Raw genomic sequence first — 26,383 nt, 5'->3', positions numbered from 1 at the left:
GAAGAGGAGGGGGAGGAGGAAGAGGAGGAGGAAGAAGAGGAGAAGGAAGAAGAGGAAGAGGAGGAGGGGGAGGAGGAAGAGGAGGAGGGAGTAAAGGAGGAGGAGGAAGAGGAGGAGTAGGAGAAGGTGGTAGTAGTGGTGGTTCTGCTTTTGCTTTTGCTGCTGCTTCTGGTAGGAGGAAAGGAAGGAAGGTGGTTAATTAATTTTGTGTAGTTCTATTAAGAGAAGAGAAGAGGCATGAAGGAGAAGTGAGGGAAGAGCAGGGGGATCAGGATTGATGCTACGGGATTGGGAAGTGGGATCAGAAACAGGAGAGGAGAGGAGAGCAGAGAGAGAGAGAGAGAGAGAGAGAGAGAGAGAGAGAGAGAGAGAGAGAGAGAGAGAGAGAGGAGAGAGAGCGCTCTGTGTTGGCACGACCTAAGCAATCGGGTGACCTCTTTCTCTGTCTCTCCCTTCCTTTCCCACTCTGTCTCCCTCTTCCCTGCTTGCAAAGCTGTGTGTGGATATGCCCCCCTTTTTCTCAGGTATTTTGCTCCTCTCCAAAGTTGGGATCTGGGGGTCGGGCTGTGTCCGCTGGGTATGAGAAGGTTGCTGCTACTGCTGCTTCTGGTGGTGGTGGTGGTGGTGGTGGTGGTGGTGGTGGTGGTGGAGGTGGTGAGAGAAGAGAGAAGAGGGGACCGGGAGATGAAGGCTGAGAAAGGAGCGGAGGAACTATCTCCAGACTGGTGTTTCTAAAGGGGCTGTTTGGAGGACAGCGGTTTCTGGAGAGGAGAAGCCATTACACACGTTTTGGGTTTTTTTTGTTTTGTTTTGTTTTGTTTTTGTTTGTTTTGTTTTTTTCACTCCCTTGAAAGGGAGGGGGAAGAAAAGAAAGAAGGGAGAGAAAGCCTCACTACTTCTGCTTTAGTTCCCCAGTGTCTGCTTTCCTTCCAGCCACGCAGGGAGAAGCAGCAGCCCCCATCGGATCACCCTCTCTCTTTCTCTTTATCTCCCTGTCCTCCATTTGCAAGCTGTCTGCTTTGGTTCTAGTCCAGACTCCAAAACACCAGGCTTCTCCACACATTCAGTCTCCAAGCTTTTGTGTTTCCTAGAGTAACCCTGATTTTCTTCTCATTGTACCTTCTAACCTATAGAAAGGGAGCCTGCTAGAGCTCCTTTTATATCCCTCCCCTCAAGAAAAAAAAAAAAAAGTTTCATTTTAGCGAATGTCTGGGATTGGAAAGACCTTCCAGTTGGGGCATTCTCCTACTACTGGCTTTTTGTGTTTGTGTGTATGAATGTGTGTGTGTGCGTGTTCTCTTTGGTTTGGTTTTGTTTCTTGAGGCTGCTTGCATGCTTTAAAAGGAAGTGACTAGTTTGGCTGAGAGCTGTGAACTGAGTCAGGTAAGCCATGTCATGTTGTGGCTCCACCAGAAAATGGAGGAGAGCAGGCTTCCAGGAGACAAAGCTGAGATGAGAAGTGTTCATAAAATTATGGATGTTCTCCATTTTGAAGCTCTGCTTGTGATGGCTCGTTTTTCCCCCCTTCTATTTCTTCCTTTTCCATGTGAAACCTTTTGGTGGCTCTTCAAGATCATTTCATTTATGCAAAGAAATGGAAGGTTTAAGGAAGTTCTCAGGATTTTTTTTTCTCCTTCAAGGAAATCATTTCACAAGTTTTTGTACCATTTGTTTACATTGTAAAGACAACTTTTGGATTTTTTTTTTCTTTTGATTATTCCTGCAGGGCTTTTGACCTCTTTCAGGAGAGTGAAAACATGAATTTAACAATTTCTGGGAAGTCCTCCTCCAGCTTTTAAGTGGCTTACATTCTGTTACAAGCCATCCTGATGTTGTTGTTCATCAGTATGTGAGGGAGGTGAAGGTGGTGGTGGCCCTGTACCAGTCATTTGGACTTCTAAGATTTGAGAGTAGTTCTATCCTTGAGATGCATTATATTGAAAAACTCTCAGTCGAATTTCTGCCCCAAAACAATGCTGCAAGACCTCAGAGACACTCTAGAGCTTACTAGTACCAGGCTCTTGACTGCCATAGTTCTTTTCTCAAGTTGTTCCATTTCTTTTAAATCATTTTGTTTTACTCCCCCCCCACCCCCCAATTCTGCCATTTGGGGTATCTGAAAGTATCAAATACTGAAACTTTTTAGAAATACCAGTATGTTTCCTTTACAATGTCACTATGGAAACAAGTTTTAAAATATTATGTCATTTGAGCAAACCTTATATTGAGATGTCTTCATCTTTTAAATTGAAATTATTTAGTTTAGCCTAGCCTTTTTTTTTAAGAAGCCATTTCTGGGGATGAGTAATTATCAGGGGGACATTCCCTCTCCCCTACTCCACACCCACAAATATTCAAACTGCCAATTAGAGAATTTATGTAATTGACCAAAATAGAAAATGAAATGAATGAGCAGGAATTGAGAGAAAACCAAGGATGATGATTTTCAACTAGAATTAGGGTAGCCATCTGGAGTATGGGGAGAACTTCAAAGAATTCCAGGTGAAGCATGAGAGGTAGGTAGGTAGCTGAGGAAGCTTCAATTATGCAACAGAAAAAGAGGAAATAGTTGGATCAGGGAAACTGAAGGAAACTTGTTTACAAGTAGAGTAAATATAAAAAAGTACAAACAGGGTGGTTGGCTCTCTCAAGTATTATTGGTGATTCAGAAGACACTATTAGTTACTTCTACTAGGTTTATTTTAATTGCTTTTCTTCACTATGAATAAGAACAAATAATAAAAAACAGATTTGTGCAATTTTGTGTATTTTGAAGTGTTTAAGACCTCAGATGCAAATGTGTTCTTTTGATTGATTACATGATAATAGTTTCATGTGCAAGAAAAACTCCAGTAAATGCAAAAAGTTTCACTTGTGACAAAATCCCAGTTTTCAAACCAAGTTGTTGGGCTATTAATTGAGTATTATTTTCTCCTGGGGAGAAATAGAATTATAAAATAAGTTATTCCATTCATATTGTTTATAATCAATATAGGCATACTTCATGTAAGACTGTCCCAACTAAAGCCATTTCATAATAACAGTGTTAATATACAGTTACCAACTCCACTATAAAGTTGCACCACCCAGTGTTAAGGATGTTTGGATGGTTGCCCATTTATAACATTTTTGCTAAACTAATAAGCTCTTCATAAAATTTCTCTGAACTACATTTTTTGGGAACTGATTAACAGTGTTAAGTAGAGTGTATTTGTCCATCCAAACCTGGCTTGGGTAGAGTTAGAGAGATCACTTCTCAATTTTCAATTGTGATTCACATGCATAGTCAATTATTCAAACCCTTTAAAAGTTGCACTTAAAATAACTTAGTCTTAACATTATTCTTTTTCAGTTTTAATTCCAGTGATAACGTGGAATGGGCCTGTAGTTTTACACCTAGGTTTGATGTTCAAAATAATTTTATTTGGAATACATTAAAAAGAGAGACTTGGGGGTATAATATGGCAGGGGTCAGTACATAGATTAATATATGATCAATTTCTGATTTATATAAATATGCATTTATTTTAGGTTTATATTGAAAAAACGATTTAAAAAAAATCAAACCAGTTAGTGTCAGGTAGATTAAATAAATGTGACTGGCTGAATTTTTTATTTTTCAACAGATTTATCCTATAAACACTATGTAAAGGTTAGGAGATTTTTTGGGGGAGTGTGGGGGGTTCTAAATACACATGGTTATATGTGTATGTATGAATACATACACACATTTATATATAAAATGTTTATGTTTATAATATACATATACTTTTTAAAGTAGTATAGTTTTGTATCTATATGGATTTCATATTATAACTAAGAGACAAATCCATTGATTCCCTTGATCCAAAAAGAACAGCATGATATGCCAACCTCATTATCTGGAGAGTTTTTCTAGAAACACATATTTGAGTTGTAAGCCAAAAAGATGTATGTTGGTATATGCAATAATATGAGAAATCCAAGGAGTTACATGACCAACTTCCTGTCTTCTTTGATCTATAAGCCAGAGATCCTGTTTTGTTTGGGGATTCCAGATTGAGGAAATCTTTTCTATAAGTTTTTTGTTGTTTTTTTTCCCCCTAAGGAACATTTATATCTAGTGGAGATGATTCTGGAGATAGTGGAGATTCTGTGCACTTCTATGAGATTCAAGTCCACTGGATAAATTCTTCTTGGATAACTATTTACATGATAGCTCTTATGTTTGGATTGTTATCAATCGAATTCAGTGGCCACATTCCTTGAAGACTTTTGTTTTCTTCATTTTTACCCTTTCACGTGGGCTACAAGTTCTATAGGAAAGAATGCTTTTTTGCTAGAAAGTCTTCTGGAAGACACTGAAAATCTTGTTATACTAATGCAATTGATTGTACTTGTGGTTGGTTTGTCTGAGAGAAAGGAATCAAGGGGCACTTGGAGGAGGGTCATATTTTCTGTATTGTGGTGTTTAGTAGGTGTCAGTCTAGGTTCTGTTAGGCCTTGGCCTCGATTCTTCATTTTTTTGGTTTAGGTATCAGCACTCTCATTCCTCTTTGGTATGCGCCTTTATCAAGTTTGTGGTTCGTTGGTCATGGGACAGGGAATTTATGAAGCTGTATTGAATATTTTAAGTTGATGGTTGAAGAGCAGAGTTTCTATTTCACAATCTTGGGCTCACAAATGTAGTGGTATATAAATAATGGCCTCAGAATGTGAAGGATCTGATATGAGTACATAATTGGATGGTTGATATGGAAACTAAGAAAAAAATCACAGGAATAAAAGGGAACATGTTTGGGGCCTATCACTGAATCCCAATAAAATTAAGAAACAATTTAACTTAGTACGCTATAAAAAATAATTTTAGGAAGTTCCTATGCTAACTGATGACAGAGAGGTAGGCCGTTGTTGTTAGGGAGCTATTAATTGATTATGGGGAAATGAGTGAAGTGAGCAGATAATGCTGGAAGAAAATTCTCCTCCCCATGTGATATGCCAAGACATCTGGCAGATGTTATGTTGGGGCCCTAAGGAATGGACAGTTTAATTTTAGCCCTAGCAAGGAAATGGGAAGGTCTAAGCTCTTTTAATAGCACAAGCCCCAGTTTGGGGGAAGGTTGGGAAAGAAAAGAAAGAGGAAGAGAAAGGAAGAGAAAGAAAGGAAGGAAGGGGGAGAGGGAGAAAGAGAAGAGAAGGGAGAGAGGAAAGCTTTGCAGAAATCTGAAATCTAGAAAGCAGACTAGGTTACTTACTAGAGAGGTTTTTAGATGATGAACAAAAAAAAAAACACACATCTAGCTTTGTTATAACAATTTGAAATTAATTTAGCCGGAATTAGAGAGAGACAAAGTCTAAATGTGTTTGATTTTTAATAACTAGAAAATGTGCACTGGGTGATTGGCGAATATCCCATATCTAATTTATCAATCAGTCCTTTAAACCCAGAAACAACTAACCACTTAAAAGTTCAATAGCTCTGTGAGGAACTCTGCAACACTAATAGGGCACAACTATTGATCTTGTTGGTTTAATTTAATGTGTTGCAAACTTGTTGACTAAAACTTCTTCCACTGATAGAAGAGAAACTTCTCTGAGTAGTTGTTTGGTCCGTCTCCATAGCATTTCAGTTCCTTTATGTTGTGTAGGTTTTTTCTTCTAAGTGTTCTACTTCGTTTTCCACTTCTTTTATTTAGTGCTAGGGAATCCTTTCAAACTTCGAGATATTCGAGATAAATAAAATTGTCTCCGGAAAGCACTTTGTAAACTGTAAGGATCAATAGAAATGTAAGAGAAATTTCATCAGTGATAATGATGAGGTGTGTGTGGTGATGCTTTTTGAAAATAGGATACCTTTTTACAAGATATGAACATCAACAGTTGTATGCTGAGGATCTATTTTTCCAATGGCACAGATTAAAATTGGCTTCTTTCTGTGATACCATTTTGTAATACGGATGAATGGTGGAGAGAGTTAATGAGGTCTAATATAATTGTTGGTGATTTTCCAAAATTAGAGACCCATCCAAAAATGTATCCTTCACACATTTTGTAGGTGGTCAGTTCTCTGTAGTGTATTAATGGATAGCCATGCATTTCCCTATGTATAGCAACACAATAGATTATCCTTAAAAGGACTCATCAGCATAAAGCAAAGTTTTTAACTGGAGCCCATGGGACACAAGCAAGAGTCTTGAGAGTGCAAAATGGGTTTCTATTTGTTTTTACTTTTCACTAAGTGAAAGTAATTTTCAAAGCAACAGGGAATGAAGTGTTGAGAATTTTTTTTAACATTTTAAAGTGTTTCAGAGTGAGAGCAAAAAAATGTCTAATCCATGAGGGAATCCGAAGAAGGTAGCACAGGACCCCTGAGCTTCTGGCAGAGATACAGTTAACAGTGTAAACAGTTGAACCTCACTGTGGCACTTCTCCAAATGAGTTGACTGTTGAAAATAAAATGTTCCAGAAGAACTGGGAGAACAGGAAAGAAATTAAAGCAGCATAGTTTGTATGCCAGTGCTGGAGGAAGAAAAAAATAATAATAAAAAGGGATGGGGTGGTGGGAGGGCAAGAAGAGATAATGATCACAAGTTGGATTGTCTGAGGGATAACACTTCATGGGAGAAGTTTTCTCCAAGTGAGGGAACTTTGATTTATAGGAATTCAGATGATCCTTGCAGCTTCTTTGAAACCTTTTAAAATTCTTTTGTTCCCCTGACTTTGTTTCTGGAAGACAGCACACACACAAATCAAATGGAGAAGTTTTGAGTTCACATTTTCAGTTCTGGAACTATCATAAAATTTGAAGCTTGGCCATCTTTTTTCTTTCTAATATATTTTGTCTCCATCAATGGAAATGTGGATGAAATTGTAAATGATCTTGGCTAATAGCACCAACATAATGATGCGTTTTGGGGTCTGTATTCTTCGGTTGGCCACTTCATTTTCAATTCAATAAGTATCAATCAAGGCACTACTGTGTGTCAGATACTGGGCTACACACCAGTCATACAAAGACAAAAAATGAAAACAGTTCCTGCCCTTAAGGAGCTTACCTTTGTGTGGGAGGAGGGATGGAGGAAGGCTGTATTTTCTAGTGATACTGGATGAAGTAGAGAAGTGGTTGTTCTCACTTTCTATCATTTCTAGCAAAAGCCACAAAGATTATCACCAATGAAACTGTTGTCTGCCACTTGAGGTGAACAAGTAATTGATGTCATTAAAATGTTCTTGTCTAATTGCTAGATGGAGAAATTTTTAAGTTATTCCTGGAGTAAAGGTTTCTTTCTATTTCAAGGTCATGGGCATTTGGTATTGATTTCTTAGCTTTCATCTGTTTGCTTGTTCAGTTCACTTCATGTTGCTCCTGGATATTAATAAAATACATGTGTGATGCCTGCTTACTCCTTCCCCCAGCCTTGTCCCTCAAAGCAGAGCTTACTAGGGGTGAGGGGTAGGGAGTGATTAAAAAAGAATTGGCTTGGTGAAATTTCTGGAACCTCCAAAGATGAAGACTGTTATTCCCAAGAGGGAATTTACAAAGAAATCTGGTTAGAGATACACATTTCACTCTTTTCTTTTCCTTTTCCAAAGAGGGCAAAGACTGAGCTGCATTCTGTAATAGAGAGAACACTGTTAGAAACTAGATTTTCCAAAACATATCAGGATCACTTTGTATCTTGATAAAAATATGAGCTCGGGGACCAAGTAGGAAACATTTGCTCCAGGTGAGGAGGCAAAGACTTCTGTGGATTCTGAAGGGTTGGAGGACAAAGGGAATTGGAAGCTCAAGCTAGACAACTGTGTCAAAAGTAATTAAGCCAAGGATTTGTGGAGAGGCTTATCCACTGAGGAGGGGGGGTACAGCTGGTGAGGGCCCCCAAAGCCCTATAAGCCCTTGTCTGGCCAGTTTAACCAGAACACTGTTGAAGCCTTCCAATTTTGGAACTTTTTTTCTTCCCTCACAATTAGAGATAAAGAAGGTAAAACTATGATTGTTTGATTTCCCAAATGTCCGTGGAGTGCCTCTTACCTTCAGCTGGCTTGTGAGTGATTTCTCACAAGTGAGGGTTCTCCCTGTTAGCACTGCAAATGTACCCATAACATTGTGCTTATTACTAAGAAAATAATTGATCAGGAGCACAATATGGGATCCTTGAAAGATGTTTGCTACACAAAGGTTCTAGTACTCACCTGCAGATTAAGAAATGGGTTTCTAAACCATCTCATTTCTGTTGCTAATGAAAAGCTTTGGAAGGGACCTGTGAATGAGGGCTCCAGCTGCTATCATGGTAGGGGAAGTTAGGCCTTGAAAGGATACTTGGATTAGGCGGTCAGAAATGCAAACAGTAGCATCCGAGCAAGTAGAAAATAGGCAGGGCTGTTAAGCAAACAGAAAAGTAGGCTAAAGCATGCCATAATTATGTAGTGGAAATTTGCTGGTAATAAGAGATTGCCTGGCAAGATGGGAAGGAAAGAAGGAGAAGAGAGGCAGTGGAATGATTCTCAAGACAATGCTAAAGAGATCTGTGTATTGGAAAGAGCCTACAGAAAAAGAGAAGGTGATCCTTCCTCTAAAGATGCAGATGGGGCGGTGGAAGAGGGTTCTTTTAACCTGACTGTGTGAAATTCTGTTAGGCACCTACTATGTGCCCAGCACAGGACAGCCAATGAAGGAGATACAAAAACAAACAAAAAACAAAATGACTTCACAGGCTTTTCACTCAAAGAGCATTTATCCTAAGGGGGAGATTGGTGAATTATTGGTGATATTAGTACACAGATTGGGAATATCAGTATACAGATAACTGCTGTACAGGGGAGAGTGAAATGCTCAAAAGAGGAGAAAACTGGACCAGAGAAAATGTTTTGATGAATAGAGGACACATAGATCACTTTTACCTGGGAGTGTGGGATGGGCTGGGTAGGACATAGACATATAAGGGAAAAGCTTCTTGGTGTCACACCTTGAAGGAAGAGACTCAGGAATGGATTTCAACCTTCAGAAAAGCATTGTCCAGGCAAGGGACAACAGAATTAGCAAAGGCAAATAAAAATGAAATGGCAAGACTGATGGCTGTGCCCACATTCTTTATATCTCATCTTCTATTGCAAAAAGAAGAAGAATGTTGAATTTGGAGGCCACATTAGGAGTGAGGAGCAGGTTACAAATAGGATCTGTGATCAGGAAAAGGAATAGACAGCATCAACTGGTTAAATGGGTCTGAGTGGAAATTACAAAGGTGACAGCTCCTTGGAAATAGATGAAGTAGAGAATGGAGCACAGTAGAAAATAGCTGCATTATTAATGAACTGAAAATGTGATAGTTCTGTCTTTGAAGCTATCCATGGGGCTTTCTTTACCTACCCTGAGGAGAAATAGGAAAAAAAGACAGAGAGAGAGAGACAGTTAGACAGAGACACACACACAGAGAAAGAGAGACACCGAGTCAGAGACAGAGAAGGATAAAGGAAGCTACATTATTATAACAAAAAGGAGAGGAGGAGACAGAATCTACTTGCTGCCACTGGTTTACCTAGTTTAGGGTCAGATGACTTGCTCTGGCTTCATGTTAAGCAATTTGTTGATCACTAATTGGTTGGTCAATCCAATTCTGGCCCATGAATTTGCTGCATTCAAGACTTTCAGTTACTATGATGAGCAGAGGGATCAAATATCCATGATGTGATTGATTGTTCAGTGACTTATCTGCCAACATTAGATCTAGGCAATTATAAACCTATCCTAAGGTTTCTTAAATCAGGTCATAGCCTTAAGATAATAAAAGCTTAAAAACCAGATAAAGAATATCTTAAGTATGCCCATAGAGTGGGCCATTCGAGCTTTTGAATGGATACAAAGTTAGTCGCCAAAAGACCTTAATTTAGTATTTAATAACTACAACAAGGAAAGGAATACTTATGGAAGGGCTCATTATAATTTGAATGTCAAAGTTCAGCTATGGGATTTTTTTTCCTCGTTCTTCTGCTATCAATTGACCATTGTCAGTTCCAGGAATCTCCTGTTTCCTAACAGTGGATAAGAACACTGTCTAGAAGGAGAGTAAATTTGATTGCATAACTGAAAAGTTCTGCCAACCATCTAGACCTTCAGGAAGTCTTGAATTTAACCTACTGAACTGAACTCTCCCAAATCCCACTGGACCCTTTTGATGAAGGAGGGATTTGAGTTAGATTTAGCTATTCAGGGTTTGTAATAATCTTCTCTTAGTTGCATTATGGTGGATATACCTAAACAGTGTATTTAGGGTATACTTGAACCTGAGTTTTTCCAGTGATTTCTGAAAGTGAGATCCAAAGTGTTCAAACGAGTTCCAGTGTTTCTGAAGGAAAGTGCAACATGCTGACAAATTAGTTATAACTTATTAGGTCTGGACGATGTCTCCAGTCCCTTTTAGATCTAAACCTGTATAGTTATTGGTAGATGGATTATACAAGATGGTTACAGGTAGGTAGATTAATATAAGAGGGAGACTATAATTTTAGCACACTGGAAGTGGTTCATTTTAGCATTCTGTGCTATGGAGGTGATGTACACAGTAAGATGATACCATACTAGAATTGGGTTAGAGAATAAGCCTATCTATGGTGTCTCCATAAAGCTGCTTCTTATAGTATAGAAATATACTCTGAATCATGCTGTGCATAATAAATATAACTTTTCAGTTCCTAATTTTGCAAGTACTGGCAAAAAAAAGTATATTAACACTTGTGACTTCTATCACTCTTCTAGTTCTTGGTGATCTAGATTGGGACTGACTGGTGTCAACAATAGAAATAGTTTCAAATATTTCTATTTTAAAGTGAAATTCAGTGACTTAAGATAGTTCTAGCAACTAAAGGCCACGTTTAAAGAAGTGGTTCAAGATTTCTGATGCTGTGAGCTTCTAGAATAAAGTTAAAAAAGCATATAAATATATAAATAAAGCATGAAGAAGACTGTGATCAACTTTGGCAAGTTGAGCATCTTGGTTTTATTTATCTCTTTGGGAAACTTCACAGTCCTTTTCACAGAGTAGAGGAGCCGTTACTCTTAGAGAGTCACCAGTTTGGTAGGTAGGACAACAGATGACTTGGAAGCGATAAAGCCTTAAGGAAATGACATTCTAGTGAGGCACTGATGGGTAAAAATGCTACCGGAACCTAGGACTTGCTGAGAGTTTCTGTTTGGGAAAAACATTGAGTGGTTATTCAGTTGATCACTTGAAGCCTCAAACCTAGAATGAGTCTAGATAAATTAAAGTGTATCTGATCTCCACTCCCCCACCCCCAAGACTTTCAAAGATAGTGTCTTAGTAATCTAGTTCTTTGATTATACTCTTTAACTTTGAAGCAGCTGGGTGATACAGTTTTTGGAGTGATGGGTCAGAAGGGAGAAAGACCTGAGTTTAAATACAGTCTCATATACTTCTTAGCTGTGTGACCCTGGGCAATTCACTTAATTGTTGTCTGCCTCAGTTTCCCCAACTGTAAAATGTGGATAATAACAGTACCTACCTCTCAGGGTTATTGTCAGGTTCACATAAGATATCTGCAAAGTGCCTGGCACATGGTAGGTACTATAAAAGTATTTTTCCCCTTCCTTCCTTCCCTTCCCTTCCCTTCTCTTCCTGTCTTCCCCTTAGTGTCCAATTCTCACATTAAAAAGGTTTGCCTTAGACAATGGCTGTTGTCAGAAAAAAAGCTCAAAAAGAACAACTGTTTATAGGTAGAAGAGAGTGAAGCAAAGCTTTGCTGAAGCTTGTCAGAACTAGGATCTGTAGCAGAGCTGGAAAAACTGTTTATTGATATTACTTTAATCAGTAGTACCTACCCTCTCCTGGTGGTGGTGGTGGTGGTGGGGGCTACCCTCATATCATTGGACTTGATCTATACATCCTAATTCTGCATCAATCCGATTTGGAGACTATTGGCACCAACTGAGAGGAATAAGAGATTTGTCCATTTACTCCTGAATTCACTTACCAAGCATGTACTAAGTTTCTACTATGTACAAGTGCTGAAGATAGAAAAAAACACACAAAAACAACCCCCTGCCTTCACAAAGCTTTCATTCTAAGGGGGGGGGGAGGCAACATGTCTATAAATAATTGCATAGAAAAAATGGAAAGTAACTTAGAGAAGAAGGCACTCACAGTGGGGACAGAGACCAAGAAAGGGCTCCTGCAGCTGCCATGAACTGTTTCTTTAAGGATTCCATGGGTGCTGGGATGGGGAGAATTCTCAGCCATGGAAAACTTAGTCCTAAAGCTGGAATAGGAGATGGAGTATCATTGTGTAAGAAACCGCAAATAGGCCAGTATGGATAAAGGCAGGGCATATGGAGAAGAGCAATGTGTCAGAAGAACTGAAAAGGTAGACCTTTTAAATTCCAAAACAAGGGTTAGAGTTCCAATTCCAATTCCAAACAAAGACTGAAGTTAATTAAGTAGGAGAGATGATAGGAGTCAGGTCTGAGCTTTAAGAAAATCAGATGGGGAGGTGTCATCTAGGAAAGATGTTGTGGAGATTGAAAGGACAAGATTTGGCAACTAATATATAAATGGGATGAGTGAAAGTGACGGATGGTGAGGATGATACTGAGGTCCCACACCTGGATGGCAGGGAGGTTGGTACGTGCCCTAGATAATAGTGAAGGGGTGGAGAGGAAAGTAATGATCTCTGTTCCTCAAGTTATACAAGAAGTGAAACCCACAGGAGCCACTCTCTGATATCACTTAATCCAGACCCCCATCAGGAAGAAGACCCGCATCCCAATATTTCTGGCCGATTAGGAGAATTCCAATTGGAAATGGAATCTTTGACTGGAGACTCAAGCCATCATAATTAGCACATAGTAGTCCCTCGAGGTTATCCACAAAAGTTAAGATGTGTGGATTTTCATTTTGTGCTATTAAAAGTATCCAACTTTGACTCAGAAAGGGAACTGGCACGGCAAGGGACTTATAGAAAAATTGAACTCTTCCTTTCAATTTTCCTGTGGAAATTTAAGCTTCCTGCATCCCTCAAAAGGTACATTCCATTGTTTTGCAGAAAAAGTGGCATGTTATGGATCACATAAAAATATCACAGCTTAAGAAAGCAGACATCTTCCTTTCTATTTGAATGAAAGTTCTCACCTTGAATCCCAGTCTCTCTTTCATTTCTGGCCTTCAATGAAGTAATTTTATTTGGCTTAAGAGATGAAGAGGTGTGTGGGAACAGATGTCAGCTGTAACTGAAATCCATACTTGCCCTTTGGCCAGTTCAAGTGTTTCAGGACAATTCACCCATTCCTTTCTCTGACAGGTGTCATTAGCTTGTTAGTAATCAGTTTCACCTACAGGTCCTGAAATTAGCAAGTGTTACATGTTATACAATTTATTAGTGGAAAAATAAGATAATCTAGGCCACCCGTTTAATTAGCTTGTGATTGTTCAGTGGCTGCTACATGATCATTTTCATAACCTTGTTTCCAGACATCAACTCCAAGGATCAAAAATGATGCTAGAACAGGTAAGTAAATGCAATTTTGTTTAGACAAGTATCCGAATTCTTTGCTTTCTAAAATGTTTGTACCCTTTTTCCCCCTTTCTCATTATTCTTCCTAATTTTTCACCTTCTTCCTCAGTAGGTGAGAGGTGAATATATTTTGGCTTTGATCCAGGATAGTATGTGTTACCAAAAAAAAAAAAATCAGCATTGCACAAGTTAGAAAACTTAGAGAATAAGAAAATATCTTTAGAAAGTCTTTAGAAAGCAAATAAAGTTATTAATGAACCAATAAATAGGTTTCTTCTTTGACCTCCACCTATAGTAACAATATAAGTAAAAGAGAAAATCTATAATTGACTCATTAGTCTGTTTTTTTTTTGCAGAGAGACTGTCCATTCCATGTTTCTCTCATATTCTATTCTTCACTCTAATTATTATACACCATTATATATATATATATATATATTTCCTGCGTATTGTAGTAATTTACATAGAATGTTAAAGCTTGCAAAGCACTTTGTGTGGGCTGTTTCATTTAATCCTCAAAACAACCCTGAAAGGAAAGATGCTATTAATATCCCCATTTTAGAGATGAGGAAAGTGGGGCTGAGAGAATTGCCCAGGGTCACATCTAAGAATTAGGACTTGAGACACACTATACTTTCATGGCTCTTATTTTCCCTCTCTGCCAATATTCCTACACACTAAGGTCCACAAGGGCAGTGACTAGGTCTGATTCATCTTTGTTTCTCCACTGGTGCCTTGCAGAGACGCTTCATAAATGCCTGTTGAATAAATGAATGAAAGAGAATGACCTTCCTCATTTGAATTCACATAGCATTTTGCATGTCTCTAATCTACTTATCATGCAATATTGTGTATTATAATTACATGTGATTATGTCTCATCCCCTTACTAGACTCTTAAGTTCTGTAAGGCAAGAACCAAAGTGTCATCCAAACTTGGTTCCCCCCACCCCCGGGATCTGGCACATCCTTCACACAGTAGGTTTTTAATTGCCGAGTGTGTGACTAAATAAACAATTTAAAGACTTCCAAGGCTAGACTACTTTGGGGAGCATTTAACTTACTGGGAAATTTTTGTGGCCAGTGTGTTCTTCCCTAAAAACAACTCTATTGTGCTGATAAAATTTTGCTTTTTTACCTACCAAAGGGAGCAAATGATTTCTAGGAAATACAAACAGCCACCTATATTAAAAGTGGGTCTGTTAAGGTGACACCATGATTCACCGGGCCAGATTCTTACTTGGCAGTCTTCCCTCTTCTCCATGCAGTCATAGGTGGAAAATTATGCACTTAAACATTTGTACACTGGCTGGGTCTTCATGCAACTGAGCTGCCTAGAGAAAATGGGTCCTAGCGCCTGGGGGTTAAACTGCGCAGTGACGTCGCGGCGCAGGAATGAGCAAGTGCGAGGTCAGTGATTGACGCTTCCGCAAGCAGCAGCCTTGTCACCCGCAGCGTATTAATTCGGTTGAGGAGGCATCTGCAAGGTCTTTGACACTTTGATTTTTGTGACGGTCCTTCCCTGCTTAGTCCATTGCCAGGGTTGGGGAGATTGACAGAAGGGGGGGGGGGGGCGGCAGCAGTCCGGGTGAGGGACTGGGAATGAATGACCTAAGGATCTGAGCAGAGTGGTAAGCAAGGGAGTTGGTGGCGATTCCTAAGGTGCCTTTTCATTGGTATATCTGTTGTGTCCTGTCACGGGGTCTCCCCTCGTGGGAAAGCGTCTGGGGAACGTAGATCCTCCCGTGTGTCCCTAACTCCGGTCGTGGACAGCAGAGTTGAGAACATCTAAAGGGAATTGGGTGGGAAGCATTCATGCACTAGGGTCAGTGGAAGAAGGCAGCTTCCCTTTGCACGTGTGTTGCTCGTGCTGAGTAATTAACAAGCAACAATTAGATACAATTTCACTACACTAGAGGCGCTTCTTGGAGGGGCGGGGCGCCGTGACATAATTAATTTACAGCCATAAGTGCAAAATACTTTCTCGGTGGTACTTAACATTTCTGAATGCTATTAGACGAGTGGTAATGTAGAATTGGGTTAAAAGTCTTTTGAAGATCTCCTAAAATCTCATCTCCTTAACTTCAAGCAATACTTTCTTTCCTCCAGTGATCTTTCCACAATATTTTTCTTCAAATTTTTCTTCAAATAATTATAAATCTAATTTGTCATTTACTTCTTTTGTCCTTGGTCTTAGAGCCCACATTTGGGTTGTGGGGATCAAATAAAATAATTAATTTTAAAGTTCTTAGCAAAGCGTCTGTCAAGAAGTAGGCACTATATAAATGCTCCTGTTATCCTCTTCATTGTAATTTTGTGCCTTTTCCTATGTATATCTCACATATTTATTGGCTACTTAAAATTAGACTCTTTAGACGTTCTCTGATTCTCTACCCAATAGAAAGTCAACATCTATGTCTGCTTAATAAATACTTCAGGGTAATTGTGATGTTACTGCTGAAACTTTTGTAAAATATACTCCATGTATTCGGCTTTCTTACTTATGAACAGATCTAGTCTATGTTCACCTTGCAAAATATATCTGTGGAATATTGTGGGGAGAAGTTATAACATGCATTAAATTCTTTGAGGGGAAAGGATATTGTTGTACCTTTTTTAAAAGTATTGTTCTGGTCAGAAATGAGTAGGTAGATTTTAGCTTTTCCTTGATACATCTAAGCATTCCCCCCCCCCTTCTTAATATAGGGGGTTGATTGCCTCCTTTGTTGGATTCCCTTAGATAGCTATGCTGGTTTCAGCCTTACTGTGACACAGTCTTGCTTGGAAATGTTTTGTTCTACTTTGAGCATATGTTTATCTTAATAGTCACTGTCTCCTTAGTCTTACTAATACTGCCCTGTAACATCAGATGGTCTGTTGAGATCTTGAGGGGTGGGTAAAGCTAATTTTAGTGTGCTTGAATGGTGGATGATGTTTCAGATTGTGGAGTGACTTTCTTGTAGGTCCTCCTAGTCAGTGCTGAGTCCTGTGTGCTCTGGCAGAAAGACACATTGATGGTGGCAGTGGTGGCAGTGGCTACAGAAGTGGTGTTACAAGTAGGAAAGGAAGTGGTGGCTCTGTAAATAGGATGGTTTAAAAAAAGAAAAAGACATGAGCTGTTTTTTCTTCTTACAGTCTGGACTTTCCTAGAGGGACTGAGTTAAATGACCTCACAGAAACTTTGACATTTAAAATGATGGCAGTTGAAAGTCAATGTCCTTCTTAATCTACACCCTTCCTAACATTAGAGGATGGAGAAAGAGAAGATATCTTTTTGTTGGTTGATATTCATATGATCAGACTGGTTTCAGATAAGAAATTTTTCTTGCTCAAAAGGTCCCTCTAAAACCAGAGGGAATGGGAGACCAAGTGTGGACTGATCAGTGATCAGAGATGAAATAACCTGGAATAACCTTGTTAATAAAATGTTGATAGGCTGAATCGAAGACATTCGAGGAGGAAGCTCTGAAGGTCTAAAAGTTGTTAGGAGAAAGATGCTTTTTAAATTGATATTAGATGAAAATTAGCTTCAGATCCCAACCAAAAGAAAAGCCAGGAATTTGAATTCTCTCTCTCTCTCTCTCTCTCTCTCTCTCTCTCTCTCTCTCTCTCTCTCTCTCTCTCTCTCTCTCTCTCTCTCTCTCTCTCTCTCTCTCTCTCTCTCTCTCTTCTCGTAGAATTAAAGAGATTGAAGATGGGTTGTGTTAGGTGTTGCTCAGAGTTTGCTTTTGGTAATATTATCTCCAAATGAAAAGTTCACTTAACTCTCAGTAGCTTCCAGGACACTTAGTCATCTGTAGCTCCTCAAAAAGGACACGAGCACAGCCAGTGAACTCCAGGAAGTGTTCATTTCTCTATGGCCTGTTTTTGCATGCCTGTGTGTGGCTGTTGATGGAAGGATGATCAAGTTGGAAAGTATTTTGGACCTTCGTAACCCCCAGGCATGTTTTTATAGAGAGATTCAGAATGCAAGGCTGATGCTCCTGTGGGTGACACCTTCCCTGGAAGCCTGGAGCTGCCACCATCATTTTGCTGCCCTCCAGGGTCTAGCATTTCCCAGGAAGTGAGCTGCTCCGAATCTGGGAACGCTGGAGATGAATGAGGTTGGTGGCCCCCAAAGCTAAGGGCAGTTGGAGGATGAGAGAGGAGACGCCGTGCACGTACAGAGCTTTGCAATATAAGTTTCTATCCATGTGGCTGATACTGCTATGGTACGGTACGGAATCTGGCAGACCATTTAAATATTTACTCCAAAAGATCTTGTTCTCTGTTGGTGTGAAGCAGAGATTCCAGTTATTTTTAGGTCATTTTCATCTTAGCAACCCTATTGGAGATGAACCAAACATTCTGCTGTAAACTGTCCCCACGTTTTGATAGAATTTAATAAAGTAAAGTTTAATGGTTTCGTCCCAAGAGGAAAACAGACCATCTGGTTAACAGAAGGTTAGACCGAATAATGTATCGCTGCTGAGAGTGCCCCAAACCAACCCAGACTATCTGGTAATGTGTCCAGTTGCTGAATGTATTAAGCATTGAAATGGTGCTCTCAGATTTGCAAAGCCAGCAATTCTGTTACCACTGCTGTGACGCAGGAGATAATTCAGTTGGGCAAGCAGCAGCATGGGGGTGGATCCACAGTACAGGATGTGTAATGTCAACATGAAGCATTGGAGCTGGCAGCCAGAAGGAAAGCAGCCATTTCATGCCAGTGCAAGGAAGCCCAGATAGATTTCTCCACACCCCCCACCCCCCTTTGCATCTTGTCCTTTGATGTAGTTTTCATATTATGTGCTAAATGATTGCCTGGTGAATTGTCAACAACAGGACTGGAATTCAGCGGGAGCTGACTTTCTTTCTCCCTTTTGCAACCTGTCTGCACCAACAACAGAGCTGGGTTTTGCCCATGTCTACAATGGGTGGGAAGTGTGCTCCAGAAACTGGGAGAAGAGAGAGCTTGCAGCCAAGAGCATCTCCCTGACTTCAGATGGAGCTCCATTGTGCTCTCCTTTGTGCTCAGGGCCGGGACCGTGCACGCGAAGGCTGCAATCATTGGAGCGCGTTGTGCCGCAGCTGGAGTGTGGAGAGGGCTTCAGAAGAGTTGGAGCGATACTGCATAGACTTAGTAATTATGTAATTGCTATGTAACTAGAGAGAGCTATCATGATTGTCTAGTTCTCCTGGAAAGAAGAGGGAAAAGAAAAAAAGCTGAAAAATTTGGGGGTGTGGGAGAAGGGAGGTTATTTTCCTTTTTTAAACCTGGATTAGCCTCCAGGCTTCTACCAGTCTGCACTCAAATCCTACCACTGCAGTGAGCCTTTCTGCTTCTTCACAAAGACCCACCACTCAGTGGACTTTAGAAAATATAGTTGTTTAAACAATCTCAGTTTCAATCCAGTGTGTAGCGTCTGATGAATAGGAATTTCTGGCTTGTTTCTCAAAGCCTGAGACCAGATCACAGCATGGAGGATTCCAGAACTTAGAGAGTGACAGGTCTGGCGGAGTTCTTCTTGACCATGAAGACCTGATGCACTTCTGCTCTTCGGTCAGTAAAACTGCCACTGGAGGATTTTCCTTGCATGATGTTTTGCCTTGGATGGTGTTGGGGAGTGACTTTGCCAGATAGAAGACTGGCTTCCAGGGCTCACCAAACCCAGGATGTTGGAAAGTAGGTTTTCTCTGGATCATTAGGAACAGGGGAAGAGGATAAACAAAGTGAACTTTAGGACTAAGAAGGCTCTATTAATTATTTATTATTGTTCTATCAGTCTATCCAGCTCTCCTCTTACACTCTTGCTTTTAGGAGATTTCCAAGTGAAGTCCTCCCAAGCCTAGGACTCAGGTTTCTGAACAAGGTTGAATGAAATTCTGGTTTGACTCCATCAAGCATGGGACAATCATGGAACATTAATCACCTCATCTAATCTCACTGTGGACTTTGTCTTTTGTTTATGCTAAATAATTCCATCCTTCAACAGTCTTGCTCTTCTGCTAGAGACTTTATGGAGCTGTCAGCATGGAGAGAGTAGTTGCAAATGTAAGTTCTTCTTAAAGACCAAAGATGATCTGTTCATAATTTATGCTCGAATCATTCTCAATTCAAAGGGTGGTTTGGTTTCTTTTTATTCAACATTTATAATAAAGAAAAAAAATACCAGTTGGAATCTTTTAGAATTCAAAAGAACTCCTCAGTAGGTGCTATTATTGGATTATGGTGTAGGTTTTGGGACTTGGATTTCTAGTAATAAGATCATCAATATAGAGCTAGATGGGACATCAAGCCAACTAGTCTCTTTCCTTTTACAGATGTGGAAACTACTGTTTGTCTTCAGGGTTTCATTGATCTAGAGTATTTTATAGATGATGAAACTGAAGCCCTGGGAGTTTTAAGTGACTTGCCCAAGCTCATTCAGGTACTTCTAGAAGAGAGATTTGAAGTCAGATCTTCCAATTCCAGAGTCAGGATTCTTTCCACAGTACCATATTTCTTTATGGAGAAAGAGGAATCCATTTTTGAATTGCTTTCTTTTCTTTTCTTTCTTTGTCTTTTTTTTTAACAAACACCTCTATGCTTGACTCTGAATTTAGTTGGCCCAAATAATTCCTTTAAGAAATTTTGATTCTTAGCAAATGTTGGCAGGTTTTCACCAAGCCAGACTGTCTCAGCTATAAACTTTCATTTTGAAGCAATCTGGAGGGATATATCACCCATGGTGACTGTCTCCTGCATCATTATAGACAGGCTTTGGCATGCTTTTGCAGATGACTAAGGATGAGGAAGGTTGGCAGAAAGAGTAGTTGAATTCATAGCTCTTCATATCTTAGGAACTGGACTGACCTTGCTCAGTCTGCAGCTTGCGGGTACTGTGAGTCACATTCCAGTCAGGCTTTCAAAGGTCCTGGAGATTATGGTGGGTGCAGCATGAACTAATCCTGAGAGGAGCCCTTGAGTCTGAGGTGAAGGCCACCTAAAAGATCTCCTTCTTCTCTGGCCAGCAGCAACAACTAGTGGGTGAAGACCTTGATGGTGAGCTCTTAGATTATTTTCTTGCTCATTCATTAATTGCCAGCTGTGTGCAAAGTGCTTTAAAAAATACTGTGGTCAGCCTCAGTTTGTGACCTCTTTCCTGTGGACTCCTGGAAGGTAGACAGACTTCGCTTTTCAATTTTATGTCTGTGCTGATGGAGTTGATAAACCCAGCCATGTGATTTTCACAGGTGAAAATGTGGCTTTTATTAGAATGCTACCTATTACTTGAAGCCCTTCCCCAAACTCTATTGAGGCAGAAGTACCTAGATCCCAGCATCACCAATTCCACATCCTCCATATCAGTTTGGATTGCTCATGAAAGGCCCTCATCTGTTCCCATCTTTTTGCTTTGGCCTCATTTTCATGTATTGCTTGTAAAATCATCTGAATGTGTCAAAAAATTCCCTTTTTGTGATGTTTGGCAATTTAGCAGCAAAATAACTTTTAATTAAGCTTTGATGGGTCCATGAGTTCATCCATGTTGAGTGTTCCTTGCTTTCCACCAATTGCAAATCACAGCCTCTAACTAACATCCTGTTCTGATGCTTGTGTGGCTGACAACATATGAAGCAGTTTCCCTCATTTCCCGAGGGTTGGTTACTGGCAATGATTGTCTTTTCTTTTACTTTTCCTTTCTTTTTCTTTCTTCTTTTTTTTTGGTGATGGCAAACTGTAAAGGCTACAATTAAAATGTCATAAATAATCCTAAACTTCTCTAGCTCTGCACCCGCATTGTGTTGATAATCAGTAAATACTTATTGAGCATCAATTGATTGAGGGGAATAAGATCTTGGCAAGTTAAAACTTTAGGCAGATAGGCAGATAGCTTTAATTCTTAAAACTGGACCATGAGATTGATCCCAGGCTACTCTCAAGCTGAATGCAATTATGGTAACAGGTGGTATTAATCAGAACTAAGCTAACCAGGTATCACATTACTCCTGAATGTTTATTCCTTAAGTCTTGCAATCATATCAGTAATTGTCTGATAAAACAGTATCTCTTTATTACGTCTAGGTAATGATTGCTATTCTAAATGCTATAGTTGAATTCAAAAGGTATTAGAAGTGCAGTTGAAAGGTGAAATAGCAGCTCATAATAATGGAAGCCTGCCCAACATTACCTGTCCTCCTCCCCTTAATAAATATTTTTTTCTCCAAGTAAGGTTGTTAAGATTACATCTAAGGCCAAAGATGCTCAGGACAGTATTGGTGGCTCCATAATTTCTCCCTCTGCCTCCTGTATTTCTTTGTCCTTGAATGAGAGTTATTTTAGGATGGTGGTTCACTTACTGGATGAAAAGTCAGATTATGTAGAGTTGAGTTTGAAACCTTGAGGAAGAAAATTCAAATAGAGGCTATATAACAAATCTATAATCAGAGAATCCATGGCTGTTAGTTTGGAATGAAACTACATCTTAATAGGATAACAGAGCAAGATGAATATTTTCCAGGACTACATTTTGAACCAACAGAAGATGAACTATTTCATATTTTTCATGATGGAAAGTGGTGGTATGGAATTTCCTTGGGACTAGAGTATAAAGTTGACATGGAGAAGAAAGTGAATGCAAGTTCTCTCCCACAAAACGAAGAGACAGAAATCCCGAAATTCCCAAGTCCCTGAACCTTTTCCCAGAATAATCATACCAAACAATCCCTGTTGGGTTGATTAGACTTGTCCCATCAAAAGGTTCCATCATATTTTGACCTTCATCCTTATGCGTCCCCGTGGAATGATTCTGACCAATGAAAGTGTGATGTCTTCTGAAGCCTTGGAAAGCTAGAGTGACCTTGCAACATTAAAGAAGCCCATGGACACTGTTAGTTTCAACCTTACTGAAGGACACATTCTGAAGAGCCAGCTCATTAAGCAAGCTTTTGAAGGGTGTGCTCCGCAGAGCAGCTTCCTGTTATTTGGTTAATGGTTGACCTAGTTCTATTGCCATATGCTTCCTGGAACGCATTCTAATATAAAGTATGTGCTAAAGCAAGACCAGGATAATAGCAGGAAAGTCAAAGCCTCTCTGAAACTGAAATCATCTTAATATAGGTAAATGGTGAAGGATGAGGTGGGGAGGGATGATATGGCATGGACTAAAATGGAAAAGACCTCTTTTCCTGGACCTGTTTACGAATGTTGATCATGACTGCTAAATATGATTTAAACTCATCCTGAAGAGTTGCGTTTTCCCCAATTATCTTGCACATAAAGTCAGCATCACTAATATATTTCTTGTATGTGCTAGGCCAAGTTCAAAAGGGAAGTATTGCTGGGAGTGAAATTATACATGCAATGAAAGATTAAATTAGATTTGGTTAATGGCAGATGATTTTATTTTTGTATTTTTCTTTTGTATTGCAAGTGAGGGATTACTAAATCTTTTGTTTGAAGCTTGGAATGGGACCAGAAACTAAGATTGAATCTTTTATTTATTTATTTTGCTCTTTAGGCTGTAAACAAAGCATTCCTTTTTTTTTTTGCATTTAGATGGAAGGTGGAGGTATTAGAGAAGAACTTTGGTCTTGGGGATGGTGAAAAACATTTGTATCATAAACTAAATGTTTAGGAGTTTCATAATGTGAAGAATGGACTTTTCTAGTGGATCAGATGGTACTTTCTGGGTACTAGAGGGGCACTGGAGAGTTATTCTTCTGTTCAATGCCCATGCTGAGAAACAGTGTCTTAGGAACCACAAATGGGCCAGCATGGTGTCTTGAATTTTGGCTTGCATCCCAACTCTGCTATATAATACCTGTGTGACCTTGGCCAGTCACTCAATCTTGCTAGCTCTGTTTCTTCATCTATAAAATGAGGTGTTCAGACAAGATGATCTCTAAGGTCAATCCTAGCCCTAACTCTTATTATCCCTAGGGATCTTATTTTAAAATTTTATTTGGGTGGTATTTTCACCATGATAAATTTATCAGAATCATGAACTTTATCATAGACTTTAGGTATTCCATACAACTAGACAAGAGAGGAAGTGGTTACTTTATCCTCCTTAAACTTGCAGGAAGTAGGAAAAGAGAGGATACCATATCTTGACTTGAAACTTCTAATAATTCAAGTCATGGAAAAGATCTTGATTTTAAAAAATAATTACCTTAAAAATAGAATCATATCACTCTATTGCAAATAGGAATACTATGGAAATAGGTTTTGAACAATGATACATGTCTAACCCAGTGGAATTGCTGGTCGGCTCCAGGAGAGAGGAGAAAAGAGGAGAGGGAAAGAATATGAATTATGTAACCACGGGAAAATATTCTAAATTAATTAATTAATTAAATTTACCAAAAAAATATATAGAATCCTAGATTTAGAGATGGGAAGTAACATGTACCAAGGTGTTTCTGCTGAAAGCTTATGGAATCCTCATAAGCTGCTTTTCATATGTCACCTTGAAAGGAAGAAGGAAACCACATCAGCGGAGGTTCTACAACAGTCTGTAAATGAAAAGAAGGGTTGATGAGCAGGGATAGAATAGGAATGAAAGACAGTGTGATATTATAGGAAGTTCATTGGACTTGGAGTCCCAACACTTCAATAGTAGACCCAAAGCAATAACTTCACTAGTTCTGAACCTTGGACAAGGAGCATCCTTGCTGACCCTCAGTTTTCTCACCTGCAAAATGGTGATGAAGATACTACAGTTGTTAGGAAAAAGTACTGCAATAATCTGAGCTACTAAAGATGGAATACTGTTACTTACTTTCTCACCTTGGGCAAATCCCATAAATTCTAGCCATCATTTGTAAAAGGAATGAAAGAGACAGAGTACAGAAGCCCTAAAAAGCACTCTCAAGCCCTAAAATCCTATATGAATATACCATAAAATAATAGGATGTAAAAATATGCTTCTCGTCATGTTCAAAATCTATAAAATTGATTCACCATCCAGAGGGGTGTGCTTTAAGGAGTTTTCAAAAATTCTGCAGGATTATACCTTAATCCACATCCTCCCTTACCTTTGTAAGCCATCCCTTTGCCACTAAGGGCATTATGGAAGCTCTGACTTTGGCTCTATGAGCCACATAAACTAGTCATCAGAGCCCATTTTGGACCAGATTCTATGGAATAACACAGGAGAGAACAAAGACTGTTTCAGCCCAGTGAAGGTGGTCAGCAAATGCCCTGCTAACGACTTCTTTACTCACACAAAGGAAAATGCCCTGGCTGCAAAATTTGGAAGGTCTGAAATTTGAGCTTCCTGAGGAAGTGCAAAGGAAACTATCTCTCATGTCCTTCCTTATTGTCTCTCCGAAATGCAGATTCATTACGGAGAATGGATGTTGGAGAAACCTTCCAGAAGGAGTTTGACATCCTCTCCCCTCCACTCCCGGGGCACTAATGGGAAAATTGGGGCGAGTAGACTGAAATTTGGATCGAAGAGGAGAACGGTATTGCAGAGTCGAAAAGGAAGTTGTGGAAACTTTTTCATTTTGACAGCATAATCAGTTTGACACGAGAAGCAGTGGTAACTTCCCAGGAAGTCTTGTTCAGTCCTTGGCATGCATGGTAGCAATGCCGAGAAAGGAGGCTGATTTCTTCTTCAGTGTTATTTGGAGAAATTGGAAATAAGTCTGCTAGGCTTCCGATGGTGAAACCAAGCTTGAAGACTGAAATATCTCTGAGGTTTTAAGAGGTGGGGAAAAGGTTAGATCTGGACCTGGTTCTGGCATTTCCTACCTAGGCCACCTTGGACAAGTCACTTTATCTCCTGGACCGTAAAAATGACAGGGGGTGTCGGGAAAGTTGATGATCTTGAAGGGCCCTTCCATATCTACCTTTATGATCCTATGTGAAATGATTAACTCTGACATGTTGCTGAAACATAGTTTAGGTCACTGCCTCTGAACCTCTAGGATCAACCTATTTTAGCTAACCCAGCACAAATCAGCATTGGGTCACCCTGATGCTTAAGGTTCCTTCTGCCCTCCCCTTAAACAAAGGCCATTGGAAAGGGCTGGGTTGGGTTTGCTGTGTATTCTGGAGACCAGCATCTGGTCCTGGCTCCCTGGGCAGTTTTAAATAAATAAAGAAGCAAGAGAACGGGAGGATTCTGGGGGGTAAGTCCTGATAGTCTCAGGAGTATATTGACATGTGACTGTTTCCTCATGGAGGTGAAGTGTAGTATTCTCATCAGAAAAAACTAAACCACCATTAAAGGATGCAGGATGTTATAGACCTTTAAGTAAAGGAGATGCAAGCTGAAGTGTAGTATTCTTCTCCTCAGAAAAAATCTAAACCACCATTAAAGGATCCATGATGTTTTGAACTTTTAAATAAAGGAGATGCAAGCTTATTAGTTCTTTTAAAAGATTACAATGATAGGAATTCATTTTTACCAACCTTATACATGTTTTTTTTTATTATTATTAGATTCATTGTCTTTTCCAGATCTACAAGATTACTCACTTGAACATTATTCTGTTTTTAAAATATGAGGCAAAATGATGGTTGTTCGTTAATTTACTTTACTCATTAATCTGTTTCCCTGCTTGTTTGCTTCTCGTGGTGCAAATATATTTATGTAAATTCCACAATGACTTTAAAGTATGAAATGACTATTCCTGTTCTGCTCTGTGAATGTGCTGCCTATTTTGAAAGTTGATAATGGCTCAAGGGTATCCAGCCTTCAGGATTCAAGCCATTACATGTTGGCAATGATACTGGATCCCGGTTTTAAAAATAAAATGCCAGGGTGCTTTCTTGAGGATCCAGACATAGCCTGTGAACACAAGTACGCAGCTAGGTCAGCTATGAAGTACTGAGGAGAGAAAGACAAAAGAGGATCTGGAGGAGGGAGGTGGGGGGACCTCTTGAACAAATGTAGTCACCAAGGATTTTATCT

The 26,383-nt window shown here is 39.5% G+C and overlaps 1 protein-coding gene across 1 annotated transcript in view; it reads left to right on the top strand.

The window, feature by feature from the left end:
* Positions 1-373: 373 nt before the first annotated feature.
* The window catches only part of ZNF462 (zinc finger protein 462), a 161,689-nt gene continuing 135,679 nt past the window's right edge, over positions 374-26,383 (top strand). Inside the window, exon 1 of the mRNA XM_007499632.3 lies at positions 374-524. The gene's annotated coding sequence lies outside the window, so the exon portion shown is untranslated. The remainder of the gene's footprint in view (positions 525-26,383) is intronic.

The sequence above is a fragment of the Monodelphis domestica genome, chromosome 7 (assembly GCF_027887165.1).
Source record: "Monodelphis domestica isolate mMonDom1 chromosome 7, mMonDom1.pri, whole genome shotgun sequence".
NCBI lineage: Eukaryota > Metazoa > Chordata > Mammalia > Didelphimorphia > Didelphidae > Monodelphis > Monodelphis domestica.
This window is presented reverse-complemented; position numbering and strand designations above follow the sequence as displayed.